The 23974-nt window shown below is 50.9% G+C and overlaps 1 pseudogene; it reads left to right on the forward strand.

Annotated features, from left to right (window-relative positions):
• LOC141153153 (uncharacterized) overlaps positions 1 to 23974 on the forward strand; it is a 211748-nt pseudogene that overhangs the window by 178461 nt on the left and 9313 nt on the right.

The raw sequence follows: 23974 nt of genomic DNA on the forward strand, positions 1-23974 counted from the left end.
AAGTATGGCGAAGGCGTGGTACAGCCATGATCCAAAGCATACCACATCATCTGTAAAACACGGCGGAGGCAGTGTGATGGCTTGGGCATGCATGGCTGCCAGTGGCACTGGGTCACTAGTGTTTATTGATGATGTGACACAGGACAGAAGCAGCCGAATGAATTCTGATGTCTTCAGAGCCATACTGTGTGCTCAGATCCAGCCAAATGCAGCCAAACTGATTGGTCGTCGTTTCATACTACAGATGGACAATGACCCAAAACATAAAGCCAAAGCAACCCAGAAGTTTATTAAAGCAAAGAAGTGGAATATTCTTGAATGGCCAAGTCAGTCACCTGATCTCAACCCAACTGAGCATGCATTTCACTTGTTAAAGACTAAACTTCAGACAGAAAGGCCCACAAACAAACAGCAACTGAAAACCACCACAGTGAAGGCCAGGCAGAGCATCAAAAAGGAGGAAACACAGCGTCTGGTGATGTCCATGAGTTCAAGACCTCAGGCAGTCACTGCCAACAAAGGGTTTTCAACCAAGTACTAGAAATGAACATTTTATTTACAATTATTTAATCTGTCCAATAACTTTTGGTCCCTTTAAAAACAGGGTGGCACATGTTAAGGAGCTGAAACTCCTAAACACTTCATCCAATTTTAATGTGGATACCCTCAAATGAAAGCTGAAAGTCTGAACTTCAACTGCATCTGAATTGTTTTGTTTAAAATTCATTGTGGTAATGTCTAGAACCAAAATTAGAAAAATGTTGTCTCTGTCCAAATACATATGGACCTAACTGTATATGATGAGATTTACAAGCAGGATATTTGTCGGTGAACGGGATTCGTCCCCTCCAGGCTTTTATAGCATGGGGAAGGAGCTGATGAATAAATTGTTTTGTAAAATAATAAAAAGGGAGGAGTTGTTATGGTTAATATTTTATATCTAGATACATTATTAATGTAGTAAAACAATTTTATATTTTTGCTATGCCTGAAGTCTGCTTAAGACTTACATTGTGGAATGTCTGACTAAGATACTGGTTTCCTGTGAATTCCCTGACGAGAAGGTTTTACGTTGGGCCACGGGAAGTGTGTGATCACTGATTGTCTATTTCGGTTTACTGTTCAGTTGTATGTAAGAATCGTAGTTCCGCTTTTTGTCTAGCTAATAAATGTGGTGAGTTTTGGTTGCCACACAGAAGACTCTACCTGCTGACAATGCATGTCTCATGTATTTTCTCTCTCTCCCTTCATCAATGAAGTATTTTAAATTGAATCTCACTGGCAATGTGAAGACCCTTTGCTGTCTATTCCACAGATCTCCATAATACTAGTGAGCTGACTGCAGTGGAGTTACAGGAGCAGAATCCTCAAAATGGTGCCTGTCGGGGGCGCTCTTCTTTTACGCCTCTCCCCGCGGAGCTCCACCCACTCTGCACAATGTCTGTGCTGCGGACAGGACTGTGGACACACGGGAAGATTCATATTGTGGGAAACTGAACAATCAGCGCTGAGGGGAATTTATTATATAACAAAGAGAGACACTAAACATGGAGGATTTATTCATCAGGAAAAAAAGAATGACCCCAAATCCATAAACTATAGAAGAGTAAGATATCCTGTCTGACCAGTGATGTGCCTGCATTATAACCATAGAGGAGACTACACTGCAGAGAGTATGAGGAGCCGGGAGCAGCGCCATCTAGTGGTGGCAGTGCTGAACTGTCTACAGCTGAGTGTATGAGGAACCGGGAGCAGCGCCATCTAGTGGTGGCAGTGCTGAACTGTCTACAGCTGATAGTATGAGGAGCCGGGAGCAGCGCCATCTAGTGGCGGCAGTGCTGAACTGTCTACAGCAGAGAGTATGAGGAGCCGGGAGCAGCGCCATCTAGTGGTGTCAGTGCTGAACTGTCTACAGTGGAGTGTATGAGGAGCCGGGAGCAGCACCATCTAGTGGTGGCAGTGCTGAACTGTCTACAGCTGAGTGTATGAGGAGCCGGGAGCAGCGCCATCTACTGGTGGCAGTGCTGAACTGTCTACAGCTGAGTGTATGAGGAACCGGGAGCAGCGCCATCTAGTGGTGGCAGTGCTGAACTGTCTACAGCTCATAGTATGAGGAGCCGGGAGCAGCGCCATCTAGTGGCGGCAGTGCTGAACTGTCTACAGCAGAGAGTATGAGGAGCCGGGAGCAGCGCCATCTAGTGGTGTCAGTGCTGAACTGTCTACAGCGGAGTGTATGAGGAGCCGGGAGCAGCACCATCTAGTGGTGGCAGTGCTGAACTGTCTACAGCTGAGTGTATGAGGAGCCGGGAGCAGCGCCATCTAGTGGTGGCAGTGCTGAACTGTCTACAGCTGAGTGTATGAGGAATCGGGAGCAGCGCCATCTAGTGGTGGCAGTGCTGAACTGTCTACAGCTGATAGTATGAGGAGCCGGGAGCAGCGCCATCTAGTGGCGGCAGTGCTGAACTGTCTACAGCAGAGAGTATGAGGAGTCGGGAGCAGCGCCATCTAGTGGTGTCAGTGCTGAACTGTCTACAGCGGGGTGTATGAGGAGCCGGGAACAGCGCCATCTAGTGGTGGCAGTGCTGAACTGTCTACAGCTGAGTGTATGAGGAGCCGGGAGCAGCGTCATCTAGTGGTGGCAGTGCTGAACTGTCTACAGCTGAGTGTATGAGGAGCCAGGAGCAGCGCGATCTAGTGGTGGCAGTGCTGAACTGTCTACAGCTGAGTGTATGAGGAGCCGGGAGCAGCGCCATCTAGTGGTAGCAGTGCTGAACTGTCTACAGCGTAGTGTATGAGGAGACGGGAGCAGCGCCATCTAGTGGTAGCAGTGCTGAACTGTCTACAGCGGAGTGTATGAGGAGCCGGGAGCAGCGCCATCTAGTGGTAGCAGTGCTGAACTGACTACAGCAGAATGTATGAGGAGTCTGGAGCAGCGCCATCTAGTGGTAGCAGTGCTAAAATGTCTACAGCGGAGTGTATGAGGAGTGGGAGCAGCGCCATCTAGTGGTAGCAGTGCTGAACTGTCTACAGCTGAGTGTATAAGGATCCGGGAGCAGCGCCATCTAGTGGTGGCAGTGCTGAACTGTCTACAGCGGAGAGTATGAGGAGCCGGGAGCAGCGCCATCTAGTGGTGGCAGTGCTGAACTGTCTACAGGTGAGTGTATGAGGAGCCGGTAGCATCGCCATCTAGTGGTAGTAGTGCTGAACTGTCTACAGCGTAGTGTATGAGGAGACGGTAGCAGCACCATCTAGTGGTAGCAGTGCTGAACTGTCTACAGCGGAGTGTATGAGGAGCCGGGAGCAGCGCCATCTAGTGGTAGCAGTGCTGAACTGACTACAGCAGAATGTATGAGGAGTCGGGAGCAGCGCCATCTAGTGGTAGCAGTGCTGAACTGTTTACAGCGGAGTGTATGAGGAGTGGGAGCAGCGCCATCTAGTGGTAGCAGTGCTGAACTGTCTACAGCTGAGTGTATGAGGATCCGGGAGCAGCGCCATCTAGTGGTGGCAGTGCTGAACTGTCTACAGCAGAGAGTATGAGGAGCCGGGAGCAGCGCCATCTAGTGGTGGCAGTGCTGAACTGTCTACAGGTGAGTGTATGAGGAGCCGGTAGCAGCGCCATCTAGTGGTAGCAGTGCTGAACTGTCTACAGCGGAGTGTATGAGGAGCCGGGAGCAGCGCCATCTAGTGGTAGCAGTGCTGAACTGACTACAGCAGAATGTATGAGGAGTCGGGAGCAGCGCCATCTAGTGGTAGCAGTGCTGAACTGTTTACAGTGGAGTGTATGAGGAGTGGGAGCAGCGCCATCTAGTGGTAGCAGTGCTGAACTGTCTACAGCTGAATGTATGAGGATCCGGGAGCAGCGCCATCTAGTGGTGGCAGTGCTGAACTGTCTACAGCTGAGTGTATGAGGATCCGGGAGCAGCGCCATCTAGTGGTGTCAGTGCTGAATTGTCTACAGCAGAGAGTATGAGGTTGCGGGAGCAGCGCCATCTAGTGGTGGCAGTGCTGAACTGTCTACAGCTGAGGGTATGAGGAGCCGGGAGCAGCGCCATCTAGTGGTGGCAGGGCTGAACTGTCTACAGCTGAGGGTATGAGGAGCCGGGAGCAGCGCCATCTAGTGGTGGCAGTGCTGAACTGTCTACAGCTGAGAGTATGAGGAGCCAGGAGCAGCGCCATCTAGAGGTGTCAGTGCTGAACTGTCTACAGCGGAGTGTATGAGGAGCCGGGAGCAGCGCCATCTAGTGGTATCAGTGCTGAATTGTCTACAGCAGAGAGTATGAGGAGGCGGGAGCAGCGCCATCTAGTGGTATCAGTGCTGAATTGTCTACAGCAGAGAGTATGAGGAGTGGGAGCAGCGCCATCTAGTGGTGGCAGTGCTGAACTGTCTACAGCTGAGGGTATGAGGAACCGGGAGCAGCGCCATCTAGAGGTGTCAGTGCTGAACTGTCTACAGCAGAGAGCATGAGGAGTCGGGAGCAGCACCATCTAGTGGTGGCAGTGCTGAACTGTCTACAGCAGAGTGTATGAGAAGCCGGGAGCAGCGCCATCTAGTGATGGCAGTGCTGAACTGTCTACAGCATAGTGTATGAGGAGCCGGGAGCAGCGCCATCTAGTGATGGCAGTGCTGAACTGTCTACAGCATAGTGTATGAGGAGCCGGGAGCAGCCCCATCTAGTGGTGTCAGTGCTGAACTGTCTACAGCTGAGTGTATGAGGAGCCGGGAGCAGCGCCATCTAGTGGTGGCAGTGCTGAACTGTCTACAGCAGAGAGTATGAGGAGCCGGGAGCAGCGCCATCTAGTGGTGGCAGTGCTGAACTGTCTACAGCGGAGGGTATGAGGAGCCGGGAGCAGCGCCCTCTAGTGGTGGCAGTGCTGAACTGTCTACAGCAGAGAGTATGAGGAATCGGGAGCAGCGCCATCTAGTGGTGGCAGTGCTGAACTGTCTACAGCAGAGAGTATGAGGAGCCGGGAGCAGCGCCATCTAGTGTTGTCAGTGCTGAACTGTCTACAGCTGAATGTATGAGGAGCCGGGAGCAGCGCCGTCTAGTGGTGGCAGTGCTGAACTGTCTACAGCTGAATGTATGAGGAGCCGGGAGCAGCGCCATCTAGTGGTATCAGTGCTGAACTGTCTACAGCTGAATGTATGAGGAGCCGGGAGCAGCGCCATCTAGTGGTGGCAGTGCTGAACTGTCTACAGCTGAATGTATGAGGAGCCGGGAGCAGCGCCATCTAGTGGTATCAGTGCTGAACTGTCTACAGCAGAGTATGAGGAGCTGGGTGCAGCGCCATCTAGTGGTGGCAGTGCTGAACTGTCTGCAGCTGATTGTATGAGGAGTCGGGAGCAGCACCATCTAGTGGTGGCAGTGCTGAACTGTCTACAGCAGAGAGTATGAGGAGTCGGGAGCAGCACCATCTAGTGGTGGCAGTGCTGAACTGTCTACAGCTGAGTGTATGAGGAGTCGGGAGCAGCGCCATCTAGTGGTGGCAGTGCTGAACTGTCTACAGCTGATTGTATGAGGAGTCGGGAGCAGCGCCATCTAGTGGTGGCAGTGCTGAACTGTCTACAGCAGAGTGTATGAGGAGCCGGGAGCAGCGCCATCTAGTGGTGTCAGTGCTGAACTGTCTACAGCAGAGAGTATGAGGAATCGGGAGCAGCGCCATCTAGTGGTGGCAGTGCTGAACTGTCTACAGCTGAGTGTATGAGGAGCTGGGAGCAGCGCCATCTAGTGGTGGCAGTGCTGAACTGTCTACAGCAGAGAGTATGAGGTGGCGGGAGCATCGCCATCTAGTGGTGGCAGTGCTGAACTGTCTACAGCTGAGTGTATGAGGAGCAGGGAGCAGCGCCATCTAGTGGTGGCAGTGCTGAACTGTCTACAGCTGAGTGTATGAGGAGCCGGGAGCAGCGCCATCTAGTGGTGGCAGTGCTGAACTGTCTACAGCAGAGAGTATGAGGTGGCGGGAGCATCGCCATCTAGTGGTGGCAGTGCTGAACTGTCTACAGCTGAGTGTATGAGGAGCAGGGTGCAACGCCATCTAGTGGTGGCAGCGCTGAACTGTCTACAGCGGAGTGTATGAGGAGCCGGGAGCAGCGCCATCTAGTGGTGTCAGTGCTGAACTGTCTACAGCGGAGTGTATGAGGAGCCGGGAGCAGCGCCATCTAGTGGTATCAGTGCTGAACTGTCTACAGCAGAGTATGAGGAGCTGGGTGCAGCGCCATCTAGTGGTGGCAGTGCTGAACTGTCTACAGCTGATTGTATGAGGAGTCGGGAGCAGCGCCATCTAGTGGTGGCAGTGCTGAACTGTCTACAGCAGAGAGTATGAGGAGTCGGGAGCAGCACCATCTAGTGGTGGCAGTGCTGAACTGTCTACAGCAGAGTGTATGAGGAGCCGGGAGCAGCGCCATCTAGTGGTGGCAGTGCTGAACTGTCTACAGCTGAGTGTATGAGGAGTCGGGAGCAGCGCCATCTAGTGGTGGCAGTGCTGAACTGTCTACAGCTGAGTGTATGAGGAGTCGGGAGCAGCGCCATCTAGTGGTGGCAGTGCTGAACTGTCTACAGCAGAGAGTATGAGGAGCTGGGTGCAGCGCCATCTAGTGGTGGCAGTGCTGAACTGTCTACAGCTGATTGTATGAGGAGTCGGGAGCAGCGCCATCTAGTGGTGGCAGAGCTGAACTGTCTACAGCAGAGAGTATGAGGAGCTGGGTGCAGCGCCATCTAGTGGTGGCAGTGCTGAACTGTCTACAGCTGAGTGTATGAGGAGTCGGGAGCAGCGCCATCTAGTGGTGGCAGTGCTGAACTGTCTACAGCTGATTGTATGAGGAGTCGGGAGCAGCACCATCTAGTGGTGGCAGTGCTGAACTGTCTACAGCAGAGTGTATGAGGAGCCGGGAGCAGCGCCATCTAGTGGTGTCAGTGCTGAACTGTCTACAGCAGAGAGTATGAGGAATCGGGAGCAGCGCCATCTAGTGATGGCAGTGCTGAACTGTCTACAGCTGAGTGTATGAGGACCAGGGAGCAGCGCCATCTAGTGGTGGCAGTGCTGAACTGTCTACAGCTGAGTGTATGAGGACCAGGGAGCAGCGCCATCTAGTGGTGGCAGTGATGAACTGTCTACAGCTGAGTGTATGAGGAGCCGGGAGCAGCGCCATCTAGTGGTGGCAGTGCCGAACTGTCTACAGCTGAGTGTATGAGGAGCCGGGAGCAGCGCCATCTAGTGGTGGCAGCGCTGAACTGTCTACAGCGGAGAGTATGAGGAACACGAGAGATCAACTGTGATCTAGACGTAATCAAGGAGGAGGAGTCTGCTGCACTGAGGGGGAGGAGCTGGATGACGTCAACATTGTCACATGACTGCTTAGTCATCACAGGTTCTTCACGACTATTCTCCTAAGCTCCGCCCCTGATCACATGACGGTGACGTCTCCACAGGGCCTTCATCCCCTTCTCTCCTGAGCTCCGCCCCTGATCACATGGCGGTGACGTCACCACAGGTCCTTCACCTCTTCTCTCCTGAGCCCCGCCCCCTGATCACATGGCGGTGACGTCACCACAGGTCCTCCCGCTCTCAGTGCAGCAGCTCCGTCCTGGGTGTGCGCAGCTCTTGCTCTCTGGTATCAGCCAGCAGCAGGTTTCCGCTTCCCGCCATTCCGGTGAGATTACAGGGAGGGTTTGTGGTGAATCTGTGAGAGGAGAGTGTGGGGTGAGATCAGAGCTGTTCCTGTGGAGGCTCCTGCTCCATGTGACTGCGGCTCCTCAGTGTTGTATGGGGGATGTGCAGCGGCTCCTCCTCACCTCACCGCCCCCGCTGGAGGTGGAGTTACCACGGTGACCGTCCCCCGCTGGAGGTGGAGTTACCACGGTGACCGTCCCCCGCTGGAGGTGGAGTTACCACGGTGACCGCCCCCGCTGGAGGTGGAGTTACCACGGTGACCGCCCCCACTGGAGGTGGAGTTACCACGGTGACCGTCCTCTGCTGGAGGTGGAGTTACCACGATGACCGTCCCTGCTGGAGGTGGAGTTACCACGGTGACGGTCCCCCCACTGGAGGTGGAGTTACCACGGTGACCGTCCCCCGCTGGAGGTGGAGTTACCACGGTGACCGTCCTCTGCTGGAGGTGGAGTTACCACGGTGACCGTCCCCCGCTGGAGGTGGAGTTACCACGGTGACCGTCCCCCGCTGGAGGTGGAGTTACCACGGTGACCGTCCCCCGCTGGAGGTGGAGTTACCACGGTGACCGTCCCCCGCTGGAGGTGGAGTTACCACGGTGACCGTCCCCCGCTGGAGGTGGAGTTACCACGGTGACCGTCCCCCGCTGGAGGTGGAGTTACCACGGTGACCGTCCCCCGCTGGAGGTGGAGTTACCACGGTGACCGCCCCCGCTGGAGGTGGAGTTACCACGGTGACCGCCCCCCGCTGGAGGTGGAGTTACCACGGTGACCGTCCCCCGCTGGAGGTGGAGTTACCACGGTGACCGCCCCCGCTGGAGGTGGAGTTACCACGGTGACCGCCCCCGCTGGAGGTGGAGTTACCACGGTGACCGTCCCCCGCTGGAGGTGGAGTTACCACGGTGACCGCCCCCGCTGGAGGTGGAGTTACCACGGTGACCGTCCCCCGCTGGAGGTGGAGTTACCACGGTGACCGTCCCCCGCTGGAGGTGGAGTTACCACGGTGACCGCCCCCCGCTGGAGGTGGAGTTACCACGGTGACCGCCCCCCCGCTGGAGGTGGAGTTACCACGGTGACCGCCCCCCGCTGGAGGTGGAGTTACCACGGTGACCGCCCCCCGCTGGAGGTGGAGTTACCACGGTGACCGCCCCCCGCTGGAGGTGGAGTTACCACGGTGACCGCCCCCCTCTGGAGGTGGAGTTACCACGGTGACCGCCCCCCGCTGGAGGTGGAGTTACCACGGTGACCGCCCCCCGCTGGAGGTGGAGTTACCACGGTGACCGCCCCCCGCTGGAGGTGGAGTTACCACGGTGACCGCCCCCGCTGGAGGTGGAGTTACCACGGTGACCGTCCCCCGCTGGCGGTGTAGTTACCATGGTGACCGTTCTCCGCTGGCGGTGTAGTTACCACGATGAGCATTCTCCGCTGGCGGTGTAGTTACCACGATGACCGTTCTCCGCTGGCGGTGTAGTTACTACGGTGACCGTCCTCCTACGAGGCTGATAATGAGCGGTCAGATCGGTGGAGGAGGTCGCGGTGGAGTTTGTGGCTTTTCCTCCAGATTCTTCCTTATAAATGTCGGATATTTGCGGCAGAATTCAGTGATTGTCGTTATATCGTCCCCTGTGATCTCCATCTTCTCCTTTATCATGAAGACGCCGGCAGGACGAGATCCCTCCAGCTGATCCAGTGTTCATCCCTCCTTCTCCTGAATGACCCCGAGGATGGACGAGGACGAGACCACCAGAAGATTATTACACTTCACCCTGGAGATCATCTCCCTGCTGAGCGGAGAGGTAACTCCTCTACATTTCTATCAGCTTTATTGTGTTATGTAACAAGTCCGACATCGGGAAGAGGAAATCCAGAAGAGGAAGAGAAGGATTCTTTACTGTAAGAGCAGTGATTGTGTGCAGCTCTCTGCCAGGAGGAGTTGTCATGGGGATTCCCTATAAGAGCTGTAGAGGGGCCTGGATGTCTGTCCTGAGTGTAATAATATTCCAGGTTATGGCCCCAGATTACTGGAGACGGTTATTGATCCCGGGATTTCTACTGATTGTCAGATCTGGAGTCGGGAAGGAATTCTTCTCCCTAAGTGTCTTTCTCCATACACAGGATTACACAATAGTGAGGAAGACACCGGGGGAGGGTGTGACTCCCATCATCCATCTCCAGGAGTCAGGAGGGCGGAGCCCGGACCCCATCACAGAGCCTCCCCCGCAACCCCCGATACATGAGAGGAAGAAGAAGAAGATCCTAGAGCTCAGCAACAAGATGATTGAGCTGCTGAGCGGAGAGGTGACTGCTGGGACATTATACAGGACAGCACTGGAGGATTCTGGGTGATGAGCGGAGAGGTGACTGCTGGGACATTATACAGGACAGCACTGGAGGATTCTGGGTGATGAGCAGAGAGGTGACTGCTGGGACATTATACAGGACAGCACTGGAGGATTCTGGGTGATGACCGGAGAGGTGACTGCTGGGACATTATACAGGACAGCACTGGAGGATTCTGGGTGATGAGCGGAGAGGTGACTGCTGGGACATTATACAGGATGGCACTGGAGGATTCTGGGTGATGAGCGGAGAGGTGACTGCTGGGACATTATACAGGACAGCACTGGAGGATTCTGGGTGATGAGCGGAGAGGTGACTGCTGGGACATTATACAGGACAGCACTGGAGGATTCTGGGTGATGAGAGGAGAGGTGACTGCTGGGACATTATACAGGACAGCACTGGAGGATTCTGGGTGATGAGCGGAGAGGTGACTGCTGGGACATTATACAGGACAGCACTGGAGGATTCTGGGTGATGACCCGAGAGGTGACTGCTGGGACATGATACAGGACAGCCCTGGTGGATTCTGGGTGATGACCGGAGAGGTGACTGCTGGGACATTATACAGGACAGCACTGGAGGATTCTGGGTGATCAGCGGAGAGGTGACTACTGGGACATTATACAGGACAGCACTGGAGGATTCTGAGTGATGAGCGGAGAGGTGACTGCTGGGACATTATACAGGACAGCACTGGAGGATTCTGGGTGATGACCGGAAAGGTGACTGCTGGGACATTATACAGGACTGCACTGGAGGATTCTGGGTGATGAGCGGAGAGGTGACTGCTGGGACATTATTCAGGACAGCACTGGAGGATTCTGGGTGATGACTGGAGAGGTGACTGCTGGGACATTATACAGGACAGCACTGGAGGATTCTGGGTGATGACTGGAGAGGTGACTGCTGGGACATTATTCAGGACAGCACTGGAGGATTCTGGGTGATGACTGGAGAGGTGACTGCTGGGACATTATACAGGACAGCACTGGAGGATTCTGGGTGATGACCGGAGAGGTGACTGCTGGGACATTATACAGGAGAGCACTGGAGGATTCTGGGTGATGAGCGGAGAGGTGACTGCTGGGACATTATACAGGACAGCACTGGAGGATTCTGGGTGATGACCCGAGAGGTGACTGCTGGGACATGATACAGGACAGCCCTGGAGGATTCTGGGTGATGACCGGAGAGGTCACTGCTGGGACATTATACAGGACAGCACTGGAGGATTCTGGGTGATCAGCGGAAAGGTGACTACTGGGACATTATACAGGACAGCACTGGAGGATTCTGGGTGATGACCGGAGAGGTGACTGCTGGGACATTATACAGGACTGCACTGGAGGATTCTGGGTGATGAGCGGAGAGGTGACTGCTGGGACATTATTCAGGACAGCACTGGATGATTCTGGGTGATGAGCGGAGAGGTGACTGCTGGGACGTTATACAGGACAGCACTGGAGGATTCTGGGTGATGAGCGGAGAGGTGACAGCTGGGACATTATACAGGACAGCACTGGAGGATTCTGGGTGATGAGCGGAGAGGTGACTGCTGGGCCATTATACAGGACAGCACTGGAGGATTCTGGGTGATGACTGGAGAGGTGACTGCTGGGACATTGTACAGGACAGCACTGGAGGATTCTGGGTGATGACTGGAGAGGTGACTGCTGGGACATTATACAGGACAGCACTGGAGGATTCTGGGTGATGACTGGAGAGGTGACTGCTGGGACATTATACAGGACAGCACTGGAGGATTCTGGGTGATGACTGGAGAGGTGACTGCTGGGACATTATACAGGACAGCACTGGAGGATTCTGGGTGATGAGCGGAGAGGTGACTGCTGGGATATTATACAGGACAGCACTGGAGGATTCTGGGTGATGACCGGAGAGGTGACTGCTGGGACATTATACAGGACAGCACTGGAGGATTCTGGGTGATGACCGGAGAGGTGACTGCTGGGACATTATACAGGAGAGCACTGGAGGATTCTGGGTGATGAGCGGAGAGGTGACTGCTGGGACATTATACAGGACAGCACTGGAGGATTCTGGGTGATGACCCGAGAGGTGACTGCTGGGACATGATACAGGACAGCCCTGGAGGATTCTGGGTGATGACCGGAGAGGTCACTGCTGGGACATTATACAGGACAGCACTGGAGGATTCTGGGTGATCAGCGGAGAGGTGACTACTGGGACATTATACAGGACAGCACTGGAGGATTCTGGGTGATGACCGGAGAGGTGACTGCTGGGACATTATACAGGACTGCACTGGAGGATTCTGGGTGATGAGCGGAGAGGTGACTGCTGGGACATTATTCAGGACAGCACTGGAGGATTCTGGGTGATGAGCGGAGAGGTGACTGCTGGGACGTTATACAGGACAGCACTGGAGGATTCTGGGTGATGAGCGGAGAGGTGACTGCTGGGACATTATACAGGACAGCACTGGAGGATTCTGGGTGATGAGCGGACAGGTGACTGCTGGGCCATTATACAGGACAGCACTGGAGGATTCTGGGTGATGACTGGAGAGGTGACTGCTGGGACATTATACAGGACAGCACTGGAGGATTCTGGGTGATGACTGAAGAGGTGACTGCTGGGACATTATACAGGACAGCACTGGAGGATTCTGGGTGATGAGCGGAGAGGTGACTGCTGGGATATTATACAGGACAGCACTGGAGGATTCTGGGTGATGACCGGAGAGGTGACTGCTGGGACATTATACAGGACAGCACTGGAGGATTCTGGGTGATGACCGGAGAGGTGACTGCTGGGACATTATACAGGACAGCACTGGAGGATTCTGGGTGATGACCGGAGAGGTGACTGCTGGGACATTATACAGGACAGCACTGGAGGATTCTGGGTGATGACCAGAGAGGTGACTGCTGGGACATTATACAGGACAGCACTGGAGGGTTCTGGGTGATGACCGGAGAGGTGACTGCTGGGACATTATACAGGACAGCACTGGAGGATTCTGGGTGATGACTGGAGAGGTGACTGCTGGGACATTATACAGGACAGCACTGGAGGATTCTGGGTGATGACCGGAGAGGTGACTGCTGGGACATTATACAGGACAGCACTGGAGGATTCTGGGTGATGAGCGGAGAGGTGACTGCTGGGATATTATACAGGACAGCACTGGAGGATTCTGGGTGATGACCGGAGAGGTGACTGCTGGGACATTATACAGGACAGCACTGGAGGATTCTGGGTGATGACCGGAGAGGTGACTGCTGGGACATTATACAGGAGAGCACTGGAGGATTCTGGGTGATGAGCGGAGAGGTGACTGCTGGGACATTATACAGGACAGCACTGGAGGATTCTGGGTGATGACCCGAGAGGTGACTGCTGGGACATGATACAGGACAGCCCTGGAGGATTCTGGGTGATGACCGGAGAGGTCACTGCTGGGACATTATACAGGACAGCACTGGAGGATTCTGGGTGATCAGCGGAGAGGTGACTACTGGGACATTATACAGGACAGCACTGGAGGATTCTGGGTGATGACCGGAGAGGTGACTGCTGGGACATTATACAGGACTGCACTGGAGGATTCTGGGTGATGAGCGGAGAGGTGACTGCTGGGACATTATTCAGGACAGCACTGGAGGATTCTGGGTGATGAGCGGAGAGGTGACTGCTGGGACGTTATACAGGACAGCACTGGAGGATTCTGGGTGATGAGCGGAGAGGTGACTGCTGGGACATTATACAGGACAGCACTGGAGGATTCTGGGTGATGAGCGGACAGGTGACTGCTGGGCCATTATACAGGACAGCACTGGAGGATTCTGGGTGATGACTGGAGAGGTGACTGCTGGGACATTATACAGGACAGCACTGGAGGATTCTGGGTGATGACTGAAGAGGTGACTGCTGGGACATTATACAGGACAGCACTGGAGGATTCTGGGTGATGAGCGGAGAGGTGACTGCTGGGATATTATACAGGACAGCACTGGAGGATTCTGGGTGATGACCGGAGAGGTGACTGCTGGGACATTATACAGGACAGCACTGGAGGATTCTGGGTGATGACCGGAGAGGTGACTGCTGGGACATTATACAGGACAGCACTGGAGGATTCTGGGTGATGACCGGAGAGGTGACTGCTGGGACATTATACAGGACAGCACTGGAGGATTCTGGGTGATGACCAGAGAGGTGACTGCTGGGCCATTATACAGGACAGCACTGGAGGGTTCTGGGTGATGACCGGAGAGGTGACTGCTGGGACATTATACAGGACAGCACTGGAGGATTCTGGGTGATGAGCGGAGAGGTGACTGCTGGGACATTATACAGGACAGCACTGGAGGATTCTGGGTGATGACCGGAGAGGTGACTGCTGGGACATTATACAGGACAGCACTGGAGTATTCTGGGTGGTGAGCGGAGAGGTGACTGCTGGGACATTATACAGGACAGCACTGGAGGATTCTGGGTGATGAGCGGAGAGGTGACTGCTGGGACATTATACAGGACAGCACTGGAGGATTCTGGGTGATGACCGGAGAGGTGACTGCTGGGACATTATACAGGACAGCACTGGAGGATTCTGGGTGATGAGCGGAGAGGTGACTGCTGGGACATTATACAGGACGGCACTGGAGGATTCTGGGTGATGGCTGGAGAGGTGACTGCTGGGACATTATACAGGACAGCACTGGAGGATTCTGGGTGATGAACGGAGAGGTGACTGCTGGGACATTATACAGGACAGCACTGGAGGGTTCTGGGTGATGACTGGAGAGTTGACTGCTGGGACATTATACAGGACAGCACTGGAGGATTCTGGGTGATGAGCGGAGAGGTAACTGCTGGGACATTATACAGGACAGCACTGGAGGATTCTGGGTGAGGTCCAGAGAGGTGACTACTGGGACATTATACAGGACAGCACTGGAGGATTCTGGGTGGTGAGCAGAGAGAGGTGACTGCTGGGATATTATACAGGACAGCACTGGAGGATTCTGGGTGATGACCGGAGAGGTGACTGCTGGGACATTATACAGGACAGCACTGGAGGATTCTGGGTGATGAGCGGAGAGGAGACTGCTGGGACATTATACAGGACGGCACTGGAGGATTCTGGGTGATGGCTGTAGAGGTGACTGCTGGGACATTATATAGGACAGCACTGGAGGATTCTGGGTGATGAGCGGAGAGGTGACTGCTGGGACATTATACAGGACAGCACTGGAGGATTCTGGGTGATGAGCGGAGAGGTGACTGCTGGGACATTATACAGGACTGCACTGGAGGATTCTGGGTGATGACCGGAGAGGTGACTGCTGGGACATTATACAGGACAGCACTGGAGGATTCTGGGTGATGAGCGGAGAGGTGACTGCTGGGACATTATACAGGACAGCACTGGAGGATTCTGGGTGATGAGCGGAGAGGTGACTGCTGGGATATTATACAGGACAGCACTGGAGGATTCTGGGTGATGAGCGGAGAGGTGGCTGCTGGGACATTATAAAGGACAGCACCGGAGGATTCTGGGTGATGACCGGAGAGGTGACTGCTGGGACATTATACAGGACAGCACTGGAGGGTTCTGGGTGATGACCGGAGAGGTGACTGCTGGGACATTATACAGGACAGCACTGTAGGGTTCTGGGTGATGACCGGAGAGGTGACTGCTGGGACATTATACAGGACAGCACTGGAGGATTCTGGGTGATGAGCGGAGAGGTGACTGCTGGGACATTGTACAGGACAGCACTGGAGGATTCTGGGTGATGAGCGGAGAGGTGACTGCTGGGACATTATACAGGACAGCACTGGAGGATTCTGGGTGGTGAGCGGAGAGGTGACTGCTGGGACATTATACAGGACAACACTGGAGGATTCTGGGTGATGACCGGAGAGGTGACTGCTGGGACATTATACAGGACAGCACTGGAGGATTCTGGGTGATGAGCGGAGAGGTGAGTGCTGGGACATTATACAGGACGGCACTGGAGGATTCTGGGTGATGGCTGGAGAGGTGACTGCTGGGACATTATACAGGACGGCACTGGAGGATTCTGGGTGATGGCTGGAGAGGTGACTGCTGGGACATTATACAGGACAGCACTGGAGGATTCTGGGTGATGAGCGGAGAGGTGACTGCTGGGACATTATACAGGACGGCACTGGAGGATTCTGGGTGATGACGGTGTCGTTGTTGTCAGGTTCCTATAAGGTGTCAGGACGTCGCTGTCTATCTCTCCATGGAGGAGTGGGAGTATCTAGAAGGACACCAGGATCGGTACCAGGAGGTGATGATGGAGGAGCTCCGGCCTCTGACATCACCAGGTGAGAGGAGACTCTTGTTTGCTCCGGTGGATGTGATGACGTCTCTCGGCCTCGTCCTATAATAGATGATTTTTCTCCAGACTTGCTCTGGTTTTCTCTACATTTTCTCACAGCTTTCATTCCCTGATTCTTCTCTTCTGATCTGTGAGTCGCGGTTTCTCCGCTGTCGTCTTCATCAGTCTTGAGTCTTCGTCCTTGGCGGCTTCTTTCAGAATCTTTCACCTTCCTTAGAGCATCGATCACATTTTGTCTGCAGATGTCCCAGCGCTTCTGTCCGTTCTCTCCTGTGAGATTTTTCGGTTCCTGAGTCTGTTGTGGATTGTTACTCAGCAGAGTCGGGGTTAATTTACTGATGATTTTCCCCCTAATCCGCTGTCGCTCGTCCGTTCCTCAGAATCGATGCCGGCTCAATGTCGTCATCAGTCGTGGTCGGGTTTCCGGCTCCTCCCTCTTGGCTGACACTTGTGTGACCTTCCTTGGTCTCCTCCGTTCATTCTTCTTCTTTGTGACAAATCACTTTCTCCGTACTGAGCACAAAGTCCTGGATAAATATCGGCACCGGACCGTCCCTCAGACCCCGAAACACGAGTCCTGACGTGAAGATGGAGCGTGGTGGAGCCGATCACCCCCCAGAGCCGGACATGGAGGCTCCAGCAGTTCTCGGCCCCCGCGTCTGTTCACCCCCCAGAGTCGGACATGGAGGCTCCAGCAGTTCTCGGCCCCCGCGTCTATTCACCCCCCAGAGCCTGACATGGAGGCTCCAGCTGTTCTCCGGCCCCCGCGTCTATTCACCCCCCAGAGCCTGACATGGAGGCTCCAGCATTTCTCGGCCCCCGCGTCTATTCACCCCCCAGAGCCGGACATGGAGGCTCCAGCAGTTCTCGGCCCCCGCGTCTATTCACCCCCCAGAGCCGGACATGGAGGCTCCAGCAGTTCTCGGCCCCCGCGTCTATTCACCCCCCAGAGCCGGACATGGGGGCTCCAGCAGTTCTCGGCCCCCGCGTCTATTCACCCCCCAGAGCCGGACATGGGGGCTCCAGCAGTTCTCGGCCCCCGCGTCTATTCACCACTCGCTCTGCAGGAGGAGAAGCACAGAACTTTCTGCACTGGAGGAGAAGGTCGGATCACCGCGCACTCCTCTCTATAGGGGAAATGTTTCTCCTGGATGAGAGCGGGATGAATCGTGCATTTTACCATATAATGTGCCGAAAAACAGGAAATAATTCCAGATGAGGTCAAACAGTTAATAAAAAAAAAAAAGAATTTCCCACATTTACTTTTTGGGTTTTGTTTCTCAGCATTTATTGGGCGGTAAGAACGACGTCGCTGCCATTTTCCAGGTCAGTATAGTTACGGCGATTCCAAACTTGTCGGGTTTATTTTTTAGAATATATTTTATGGGTTAAATATTCAGAACTGTTCCTGACACCCATCACTTTATCTTCCGTTATCGGAGCTGTGTGAGGGCTTCTCTTCTTGAATGGCCGCTGACCTTTTTGTTGGTGACTTTTTTGATCGTTGTTTTTTATTGCAGTTTTGGGGAGGTGTTTTTGATGTGTTTTTTTTCTTTTGGCGTTTACAGTGTGCGATAAATCCTGACGTGAAAATGCCAAATAATATATACAGTACAGACCAAAAGTTTGGACACACCTTCTCATTTAAAGATTTTTCTGTATTTTCATGACTATGAAAATTGTACATTCACACTGAAGGCATCAAAACTATGAATTAACACATATGGAATTATATACTTAACAAAAAAGTGTGAAACAACAGAAAATATGTCTTATATTCTAGGTTCTTCAAAGGAGCCACCTTTTGCTTTGATGACTGCTTTGCACACTCTTGGCATTCTCTTGATGAGCTTCAAGAGGTAGTCACCGGAAATGGTTTTCACTTCACAGGTGTGCCCTGTCAGGTTTAATAAGTGGGATTTCTTGCCTTATAAATGGGGTTGGGACCATCAGTTGTGTTGTGCAGAAGTCTGGTGGATACACAGCTGATAGTCCTACTGAATAGACTGTTAGCTGCTTTTTTCTTGCCATAATACAAATTCTAAGTAAAGAAAAACGAGTGACCATCATTACTTTAACCACTTTAAAGCCCATGACGTATTAATACGCGTCTGTGCCCTGGGCTTTAAGATCCTGACCCGTATTAGTACGTCATGGCGATCGCGCGCGCACACAGGCTGTGCGGGCGCGATCGCCGCCGGGTGTCAGCTGATTGTCACAGCTGACACCCAGTACTATGTGCAAGGAACGGTCCCGCACCGCTCCCGGCACATTAACCCCCGCAATGCTGCAATCGAAGTCGATCGCAGTATTGAGGGGGCAAGGGGAGGTGATCGGTATACTCGCCTCCTCTTTCAGCCTCCAGTTCTGTCTGCCGCAGCTTCCCGGGTGTTGCCATGACGACCCGATGTCATCATGACAACATCCGGGTCACCAGACAGCAGGAAGATTGTTTGGTCATGCGCAGTGCACGACCAAACAATGTTCTCACTGTGCAGCGCTGACTGCCTGCATGGCACAGGGATGGTGCTCCATCCCTATGCTATGCAGGCGATCAGAATAAAAAAAGTGAAAGTCCCATAGTGGGACAAAGTAAAAAAGTGTAAAAACTGTCAGAAAGTGAAAAAAAAAAAAATTGTAAAAATATAAAAAAAAATAAAATAAAAAAATAATCCTCCAAAAATAAAAATATAATGTACCCATCAATAAATATTATTATGAAAAAAACAAACAAACAATAAAAGTACACATATTTGGTATCGCCATGTCCGGAATGACCTGACCTATAAAACTGTCCCAGTAGTTAACCCCTTCAGTGAACACGGTAAAAAAAAAAAAAAAAAAAACGAAGAAAAAAACAATGCTTTATCATCATACTGCCAAACAAAAAATGGAATAACGCGCGATCAAAAAGATGAATGTAAATAAAAATGGTACCGCTGAAAACGTCATCTTATCCCGCAAAAAACAAGCCGCCATCCAGCTCCATCAGCAGAAAAATCAAAAAATTATAGCTCTCAGAATAAAGCGATGCAAAAAAATAATTTTTTCTATAAAATAGCTTTTATTGTGTAAAAGCGCCAAAACATAGAAAAACGATACAAATGTGGTACCGCTGTAAACGTACTGACCTGAAGAATAAAGCTACCTCATCAATTTTACCACACGCGGAACAGAATAAAAAATAACAACAATTCCTGAATTGTTGGTTTTTGTTTATTCTGCCTCCCAAAAATCGGAATAGAAAGCGATCAAAAAATGTCACGTGCCTGAAAATGGCACCAATAACAACGTCAAGTCATCCCGCAAAAAACGAACCGTCACATGACTGTCTGCCAAAATCTGGAAAAATTATAGCTCTCAAAATATGGCGATGCAAAAACTAGATTTTACAAAAAATGCGTCTTTTAGTGTGTGACAGCTGTCAGTCATAAAAACCCCATATGATTCTGGTATCACTGTAATCGCACCGACCCGAAGAATAAGGTCGTCTAATCACTTATACCGCACGAGGAACGGCGTCAAAAATAAACTCTAGGGTTGGGGTTGGGGTTAGGGTTAGGGTTGGGCTAGGGTTAGGGTGGTGATGGGATTTTTTTCAAAAGTAAGAAAGATGACGATATGGCAACTACACTGTGTTCCAAATTGTTATGCAAATAATATTTTCTCAGATTTTCCCAAATTACCTATATGAATTGCAGTCATTGTAATTTTCTAGTCAAATAACTATTAGAGTACAATTGAAAGGTTTTTGTACAAACTGCCTATGATAACAGGATATTTAAAAAGAATAAAACACTCAAACTGCACTCAAAATGCATGTTCCAAATTATTATGCACATCAGAGTTTTCAACCTTTTCATTTTAATAAAGAACAAAAAAATGGTCATTTTTGAAATTATAAGCATTAGCAGGTTATTACACGCTGAAATCAAACAGTTTTCAACTCAAAACTTTATTCTAGGTGATGTTACATTTGCACATAGGACCCCTTGTCCGAAAGGAGCTTCTGAACTCTCTCGTCCATTGAATTTGTCAGGTTTTGGATGGTTTCTGCTTTAATTGTTTTGCATGAGGACAGAATACCCTCCCAGAGCTGTTGCTTAGATGTGAACAGCCTCCCGCCATCATAGACACTCCTTTTGATGATGCTCCAGAGGTTCTCAATGGGGTTGAGGTCAGGGGAGCATGGGGGTCACACCATAAGTTTGTCCCCTTTTATGCCCATAGCAGCCAGAGATGCAGATGTGTTATGTGCAGCATGAGACGGGGCATTATCATGCGACATGGTTCCAATTTGTTAGCGGACACCATGTCGCGTTTGGAAAGCCCCTGTGTGCCTAAACATTGGAGCTCCCCCACAAGTGACCTCATTTTGGAAACTAGACCCCCAAAGGCACCTATCTAGATGCATAGTGAGCACTTGGAACCCCCAGGTGCTTCACCAATTTATCCGTAAAAATAAAAAAGTGTTTTTTTTTTCCACTTTTTCATTTTTACAAATCAATTTGTGAAGCACCTGGGGGTTCCAAGTGCTCACTATGCATCTAGATAGGTGCCTTGGGGGTCTAGTTTCTAAAATGGGGTCACTTGTGGGGGAGCTCCGATGTTTAGGCACACAGGGGCTCTCCAAACGCAACATGGTGTCCACTAACAATTTGAGCCGATTTTCCATTCAATTTGTTAGCGGACACCATGTCGCTTTTGGAGAGCCCCTGTGTGCCTAAACATTAGAGCTCCCCCACAAGTGACCCTATTTTGGAAACTAGACCCCCCAAGGCACCTATCTAAATGCATGGTGAGCACTTGGAACCCCCAGGTGCTTCACAAATTAATCCGTAAAAATGAAAAAGTGGAAAAAAAAATACTTTTTCATTTTTATGGATTAATTTGTGAAGCACCTGGGGGTTCAAAATGCTCACCACCCATCTAGATAAGTTCCCAGGGGGGTCTAGTTTCCAAAATAGTGTCACCTGTGGGGGGTTTCCACTGTTTAGGCACATCAGGGGCTCTCCAAACGCAACATGGCGTCCGCTAATTATTCAAGCAAATTTTACAATCGAAAATTCAAATGGTTCTCCTTCCCTTCCGAGCTCTGCCGTGCGCCAAAACAGTGGTTTTTCCCCACATATGGGGTATCTGCGTGCCCAGGGGAAATTGCACAACAAATTTTGGGGTCCATTTTTTCCTGTTACCCCTGCGGAAATAAAAAAAAATTGGGTCTAAAGTAACATTTTTGTGAAAAAAGTTAAATGTTCATTTTTTTCTTCCACATTCCAAAAATTCCTGTAAAGCACCTGAAGGGTTAATAAAGTTCTTCAATGTGGTTTTGAGCACCTTGAGGGGTGCAGTTTTTAGAATGGTGTCATTTTTGGGTATTTTCTGTCATAAAGACCTCTCAAAGTGACTTCAAATGTGATGTGGTCCCTAGAAAAATGGTTTTGTAAATTTTGTTGGAAAAATGAGAAATCGCTGGTCAACTTTTAACCCTTATAGCTCCCTAACAAAAAAAAATTTTAGTTCCAAAATTGTGCTGATGTAAAGTAGACATGTGGGAAATGTTATTTATTAACTAACTATTTTGTGTGACATATCTCTCTGATTTAAGGGCATAAAAATTCAAATTTTGAAAATTGCAAAATTTTCAAAATTTTCACCAAATTTCCATTTTTATTTTTCACAAATAAACACAAGTGATATCGAAGAAATTTTACCACAATCATGAAGTACAATATGTCACGAAAAAACACTCAGAATAAGGGGGATCCGTTGAAGCGTTCCAGAGTAATTACCTCATAAAGTGACAGTGGTCAGAATTGTAAAAATTGGCCTGGTCATTAACGTGCAAACCACCTTGGGTTGTAAAGGGGTTAAGAAATGAAGGTCAGTCAGTTCGAAAAATTGGGCAAACTTTGAATGTGTCCCCAAGTGCAGTTGCAAAAACCATCAAGCGCTACAAAGAAACTGGCTCACATGAGGACCGCCCCAGGAAAGGAAGACCAAGAGTCACCTCTGCTTTTGAGAATAAGTTTATCCGAGTCACCAGCCTCAGAAATCGCAGGTTAACAGCAGCTCAGATTAGAGACCAGGTCAATGCCACACAGAGTTCTAGCAGCAGACCCATCTCTACAACAACTGTTAAGAGGAGACTTTGTGCAGCAGGCATTCATGGTAAAATAACTGCTAGGAAACCAGGCAACAAGCAGAAGAGACTTGTTTGGGCTAAAGAACACAAGGAATGGACATTAGACCAGTGGAAATCTGTGCTTTGGTCTGATGAGTCCAAATTTGAGATCTTTGGTTCCAACCACCGTGTCTTTGTGCGACGCAGAAAAGGTGAACGGATGGACTCTACATGCCTGGTTCCCACCGTGAAGCATGGAGGAGGAGGTGTGATGGTGTGGGGGTGCTTTGCTGGTGACACTGTTGGGGATTTATTCAAAATTGAAGGCATACTGAACCAGCATGGCTACCACAGTATCTTGCAGCGGCATGCTATTCCATCCGGTTTGTGTTTAGTTGGACCATCATTTATTTTTCAACAGGACAATGACCCCAATCACACCTCCAGGCTGTGTAAGGGCTATTTAACCAAGAGGGAGAGTGATGGGGGGCTACGCCAGATGACCTGGCCTCCACAGTCACCAGACCTGAATCCAATCGAGATGGTTTGGGGTGAGCTGGACCACAGAGTGAAGGCAAAAGGGCCAACAAGTGCTAAGCATCTCTGGGAACTCCTTCAAGATTGTTAGAAGACCATTTCCGTTGACTACCTCTTGAAGTTCATCAAGAGAATGCCAAGAGTGTGCAAAGCAGTCATCAAAGCAAAAGGTGGCTACTGTGAAGAGCCTAGAATATAAGACATATTTTCAGTTGTTTCACACTTTTTTGTTAAGTATATAATTCCACATGTGTTAATTCATAGTTTTGATGCCTTCAGTGTGAATGTACAATTTTCATAGTCATGAAAATACAGAAAAATCTTTAAATGAGAAGGTGTGTCCAAACTTTTTGTCTGTACTGCATATACATACATATACATTTTTTTTTTTTTTTTTATAAATAAAAACATTTGTTCTCATTTTTGGAGACAAAGCAAAAATAATGGGGACTTCAATCTGAGATCCTGGTCTGGTGGTAATAATAAGTGTAAGTCTCCCTTAAAGGGATGTTTGTCAGAAGAATATGTATTATGGAGCTTTTCTGTGGAGTCTGACCAGACAATCTCTCCTTGGCTCCCCGTGTGCATCAGTAAGCGCCCATGACCCCGGTGCCGGCTCTCTAGTTGTCCTTTCTACACATTGATAGGTACTAACCGCTGCGTACCGGGTGCTCCCCACAACACCGTCCTTCAGGGTGCGGTGACTTCGTACGTTAGTCGTACATGTGCCTTTTTTTCCTCCTTTAGAGACAAACGCAGAACTTGCTGCCTATTTTAGTGTTTATATCAAGGTGGATGTGGAGATTTATCTCTATTTAAAGAAGAATAAATTCGGAGTAACTCGTCTTTTAATAGGAGGACGGCAGGTTCTCTGCTCTTAGAGTGATCCCAGAGGATCTTGTCCAGGAGGGAGGCCGTGTCCTCATGGTGACATCATGAGCTCTGAA

Source organism: Phyllobates terribilis, unplaced genomic scaffold (assembly GCF_046119375.1).
Source record: "Phyllobates terribilis strain yellow unplaced genomic scaffold, ASM4611937v1 Scaffold_1__5_contigs__length_1240528914, whole genome shotgun sequence".
In the NCBI taxonomy this organism is placed as follows: domain Eukaryota; kingdom Metazoa; phylum Chordata; class Amphibia; order Anura; family Dendrobatidae; genus Phyllobates; species Phyllobates terribilis.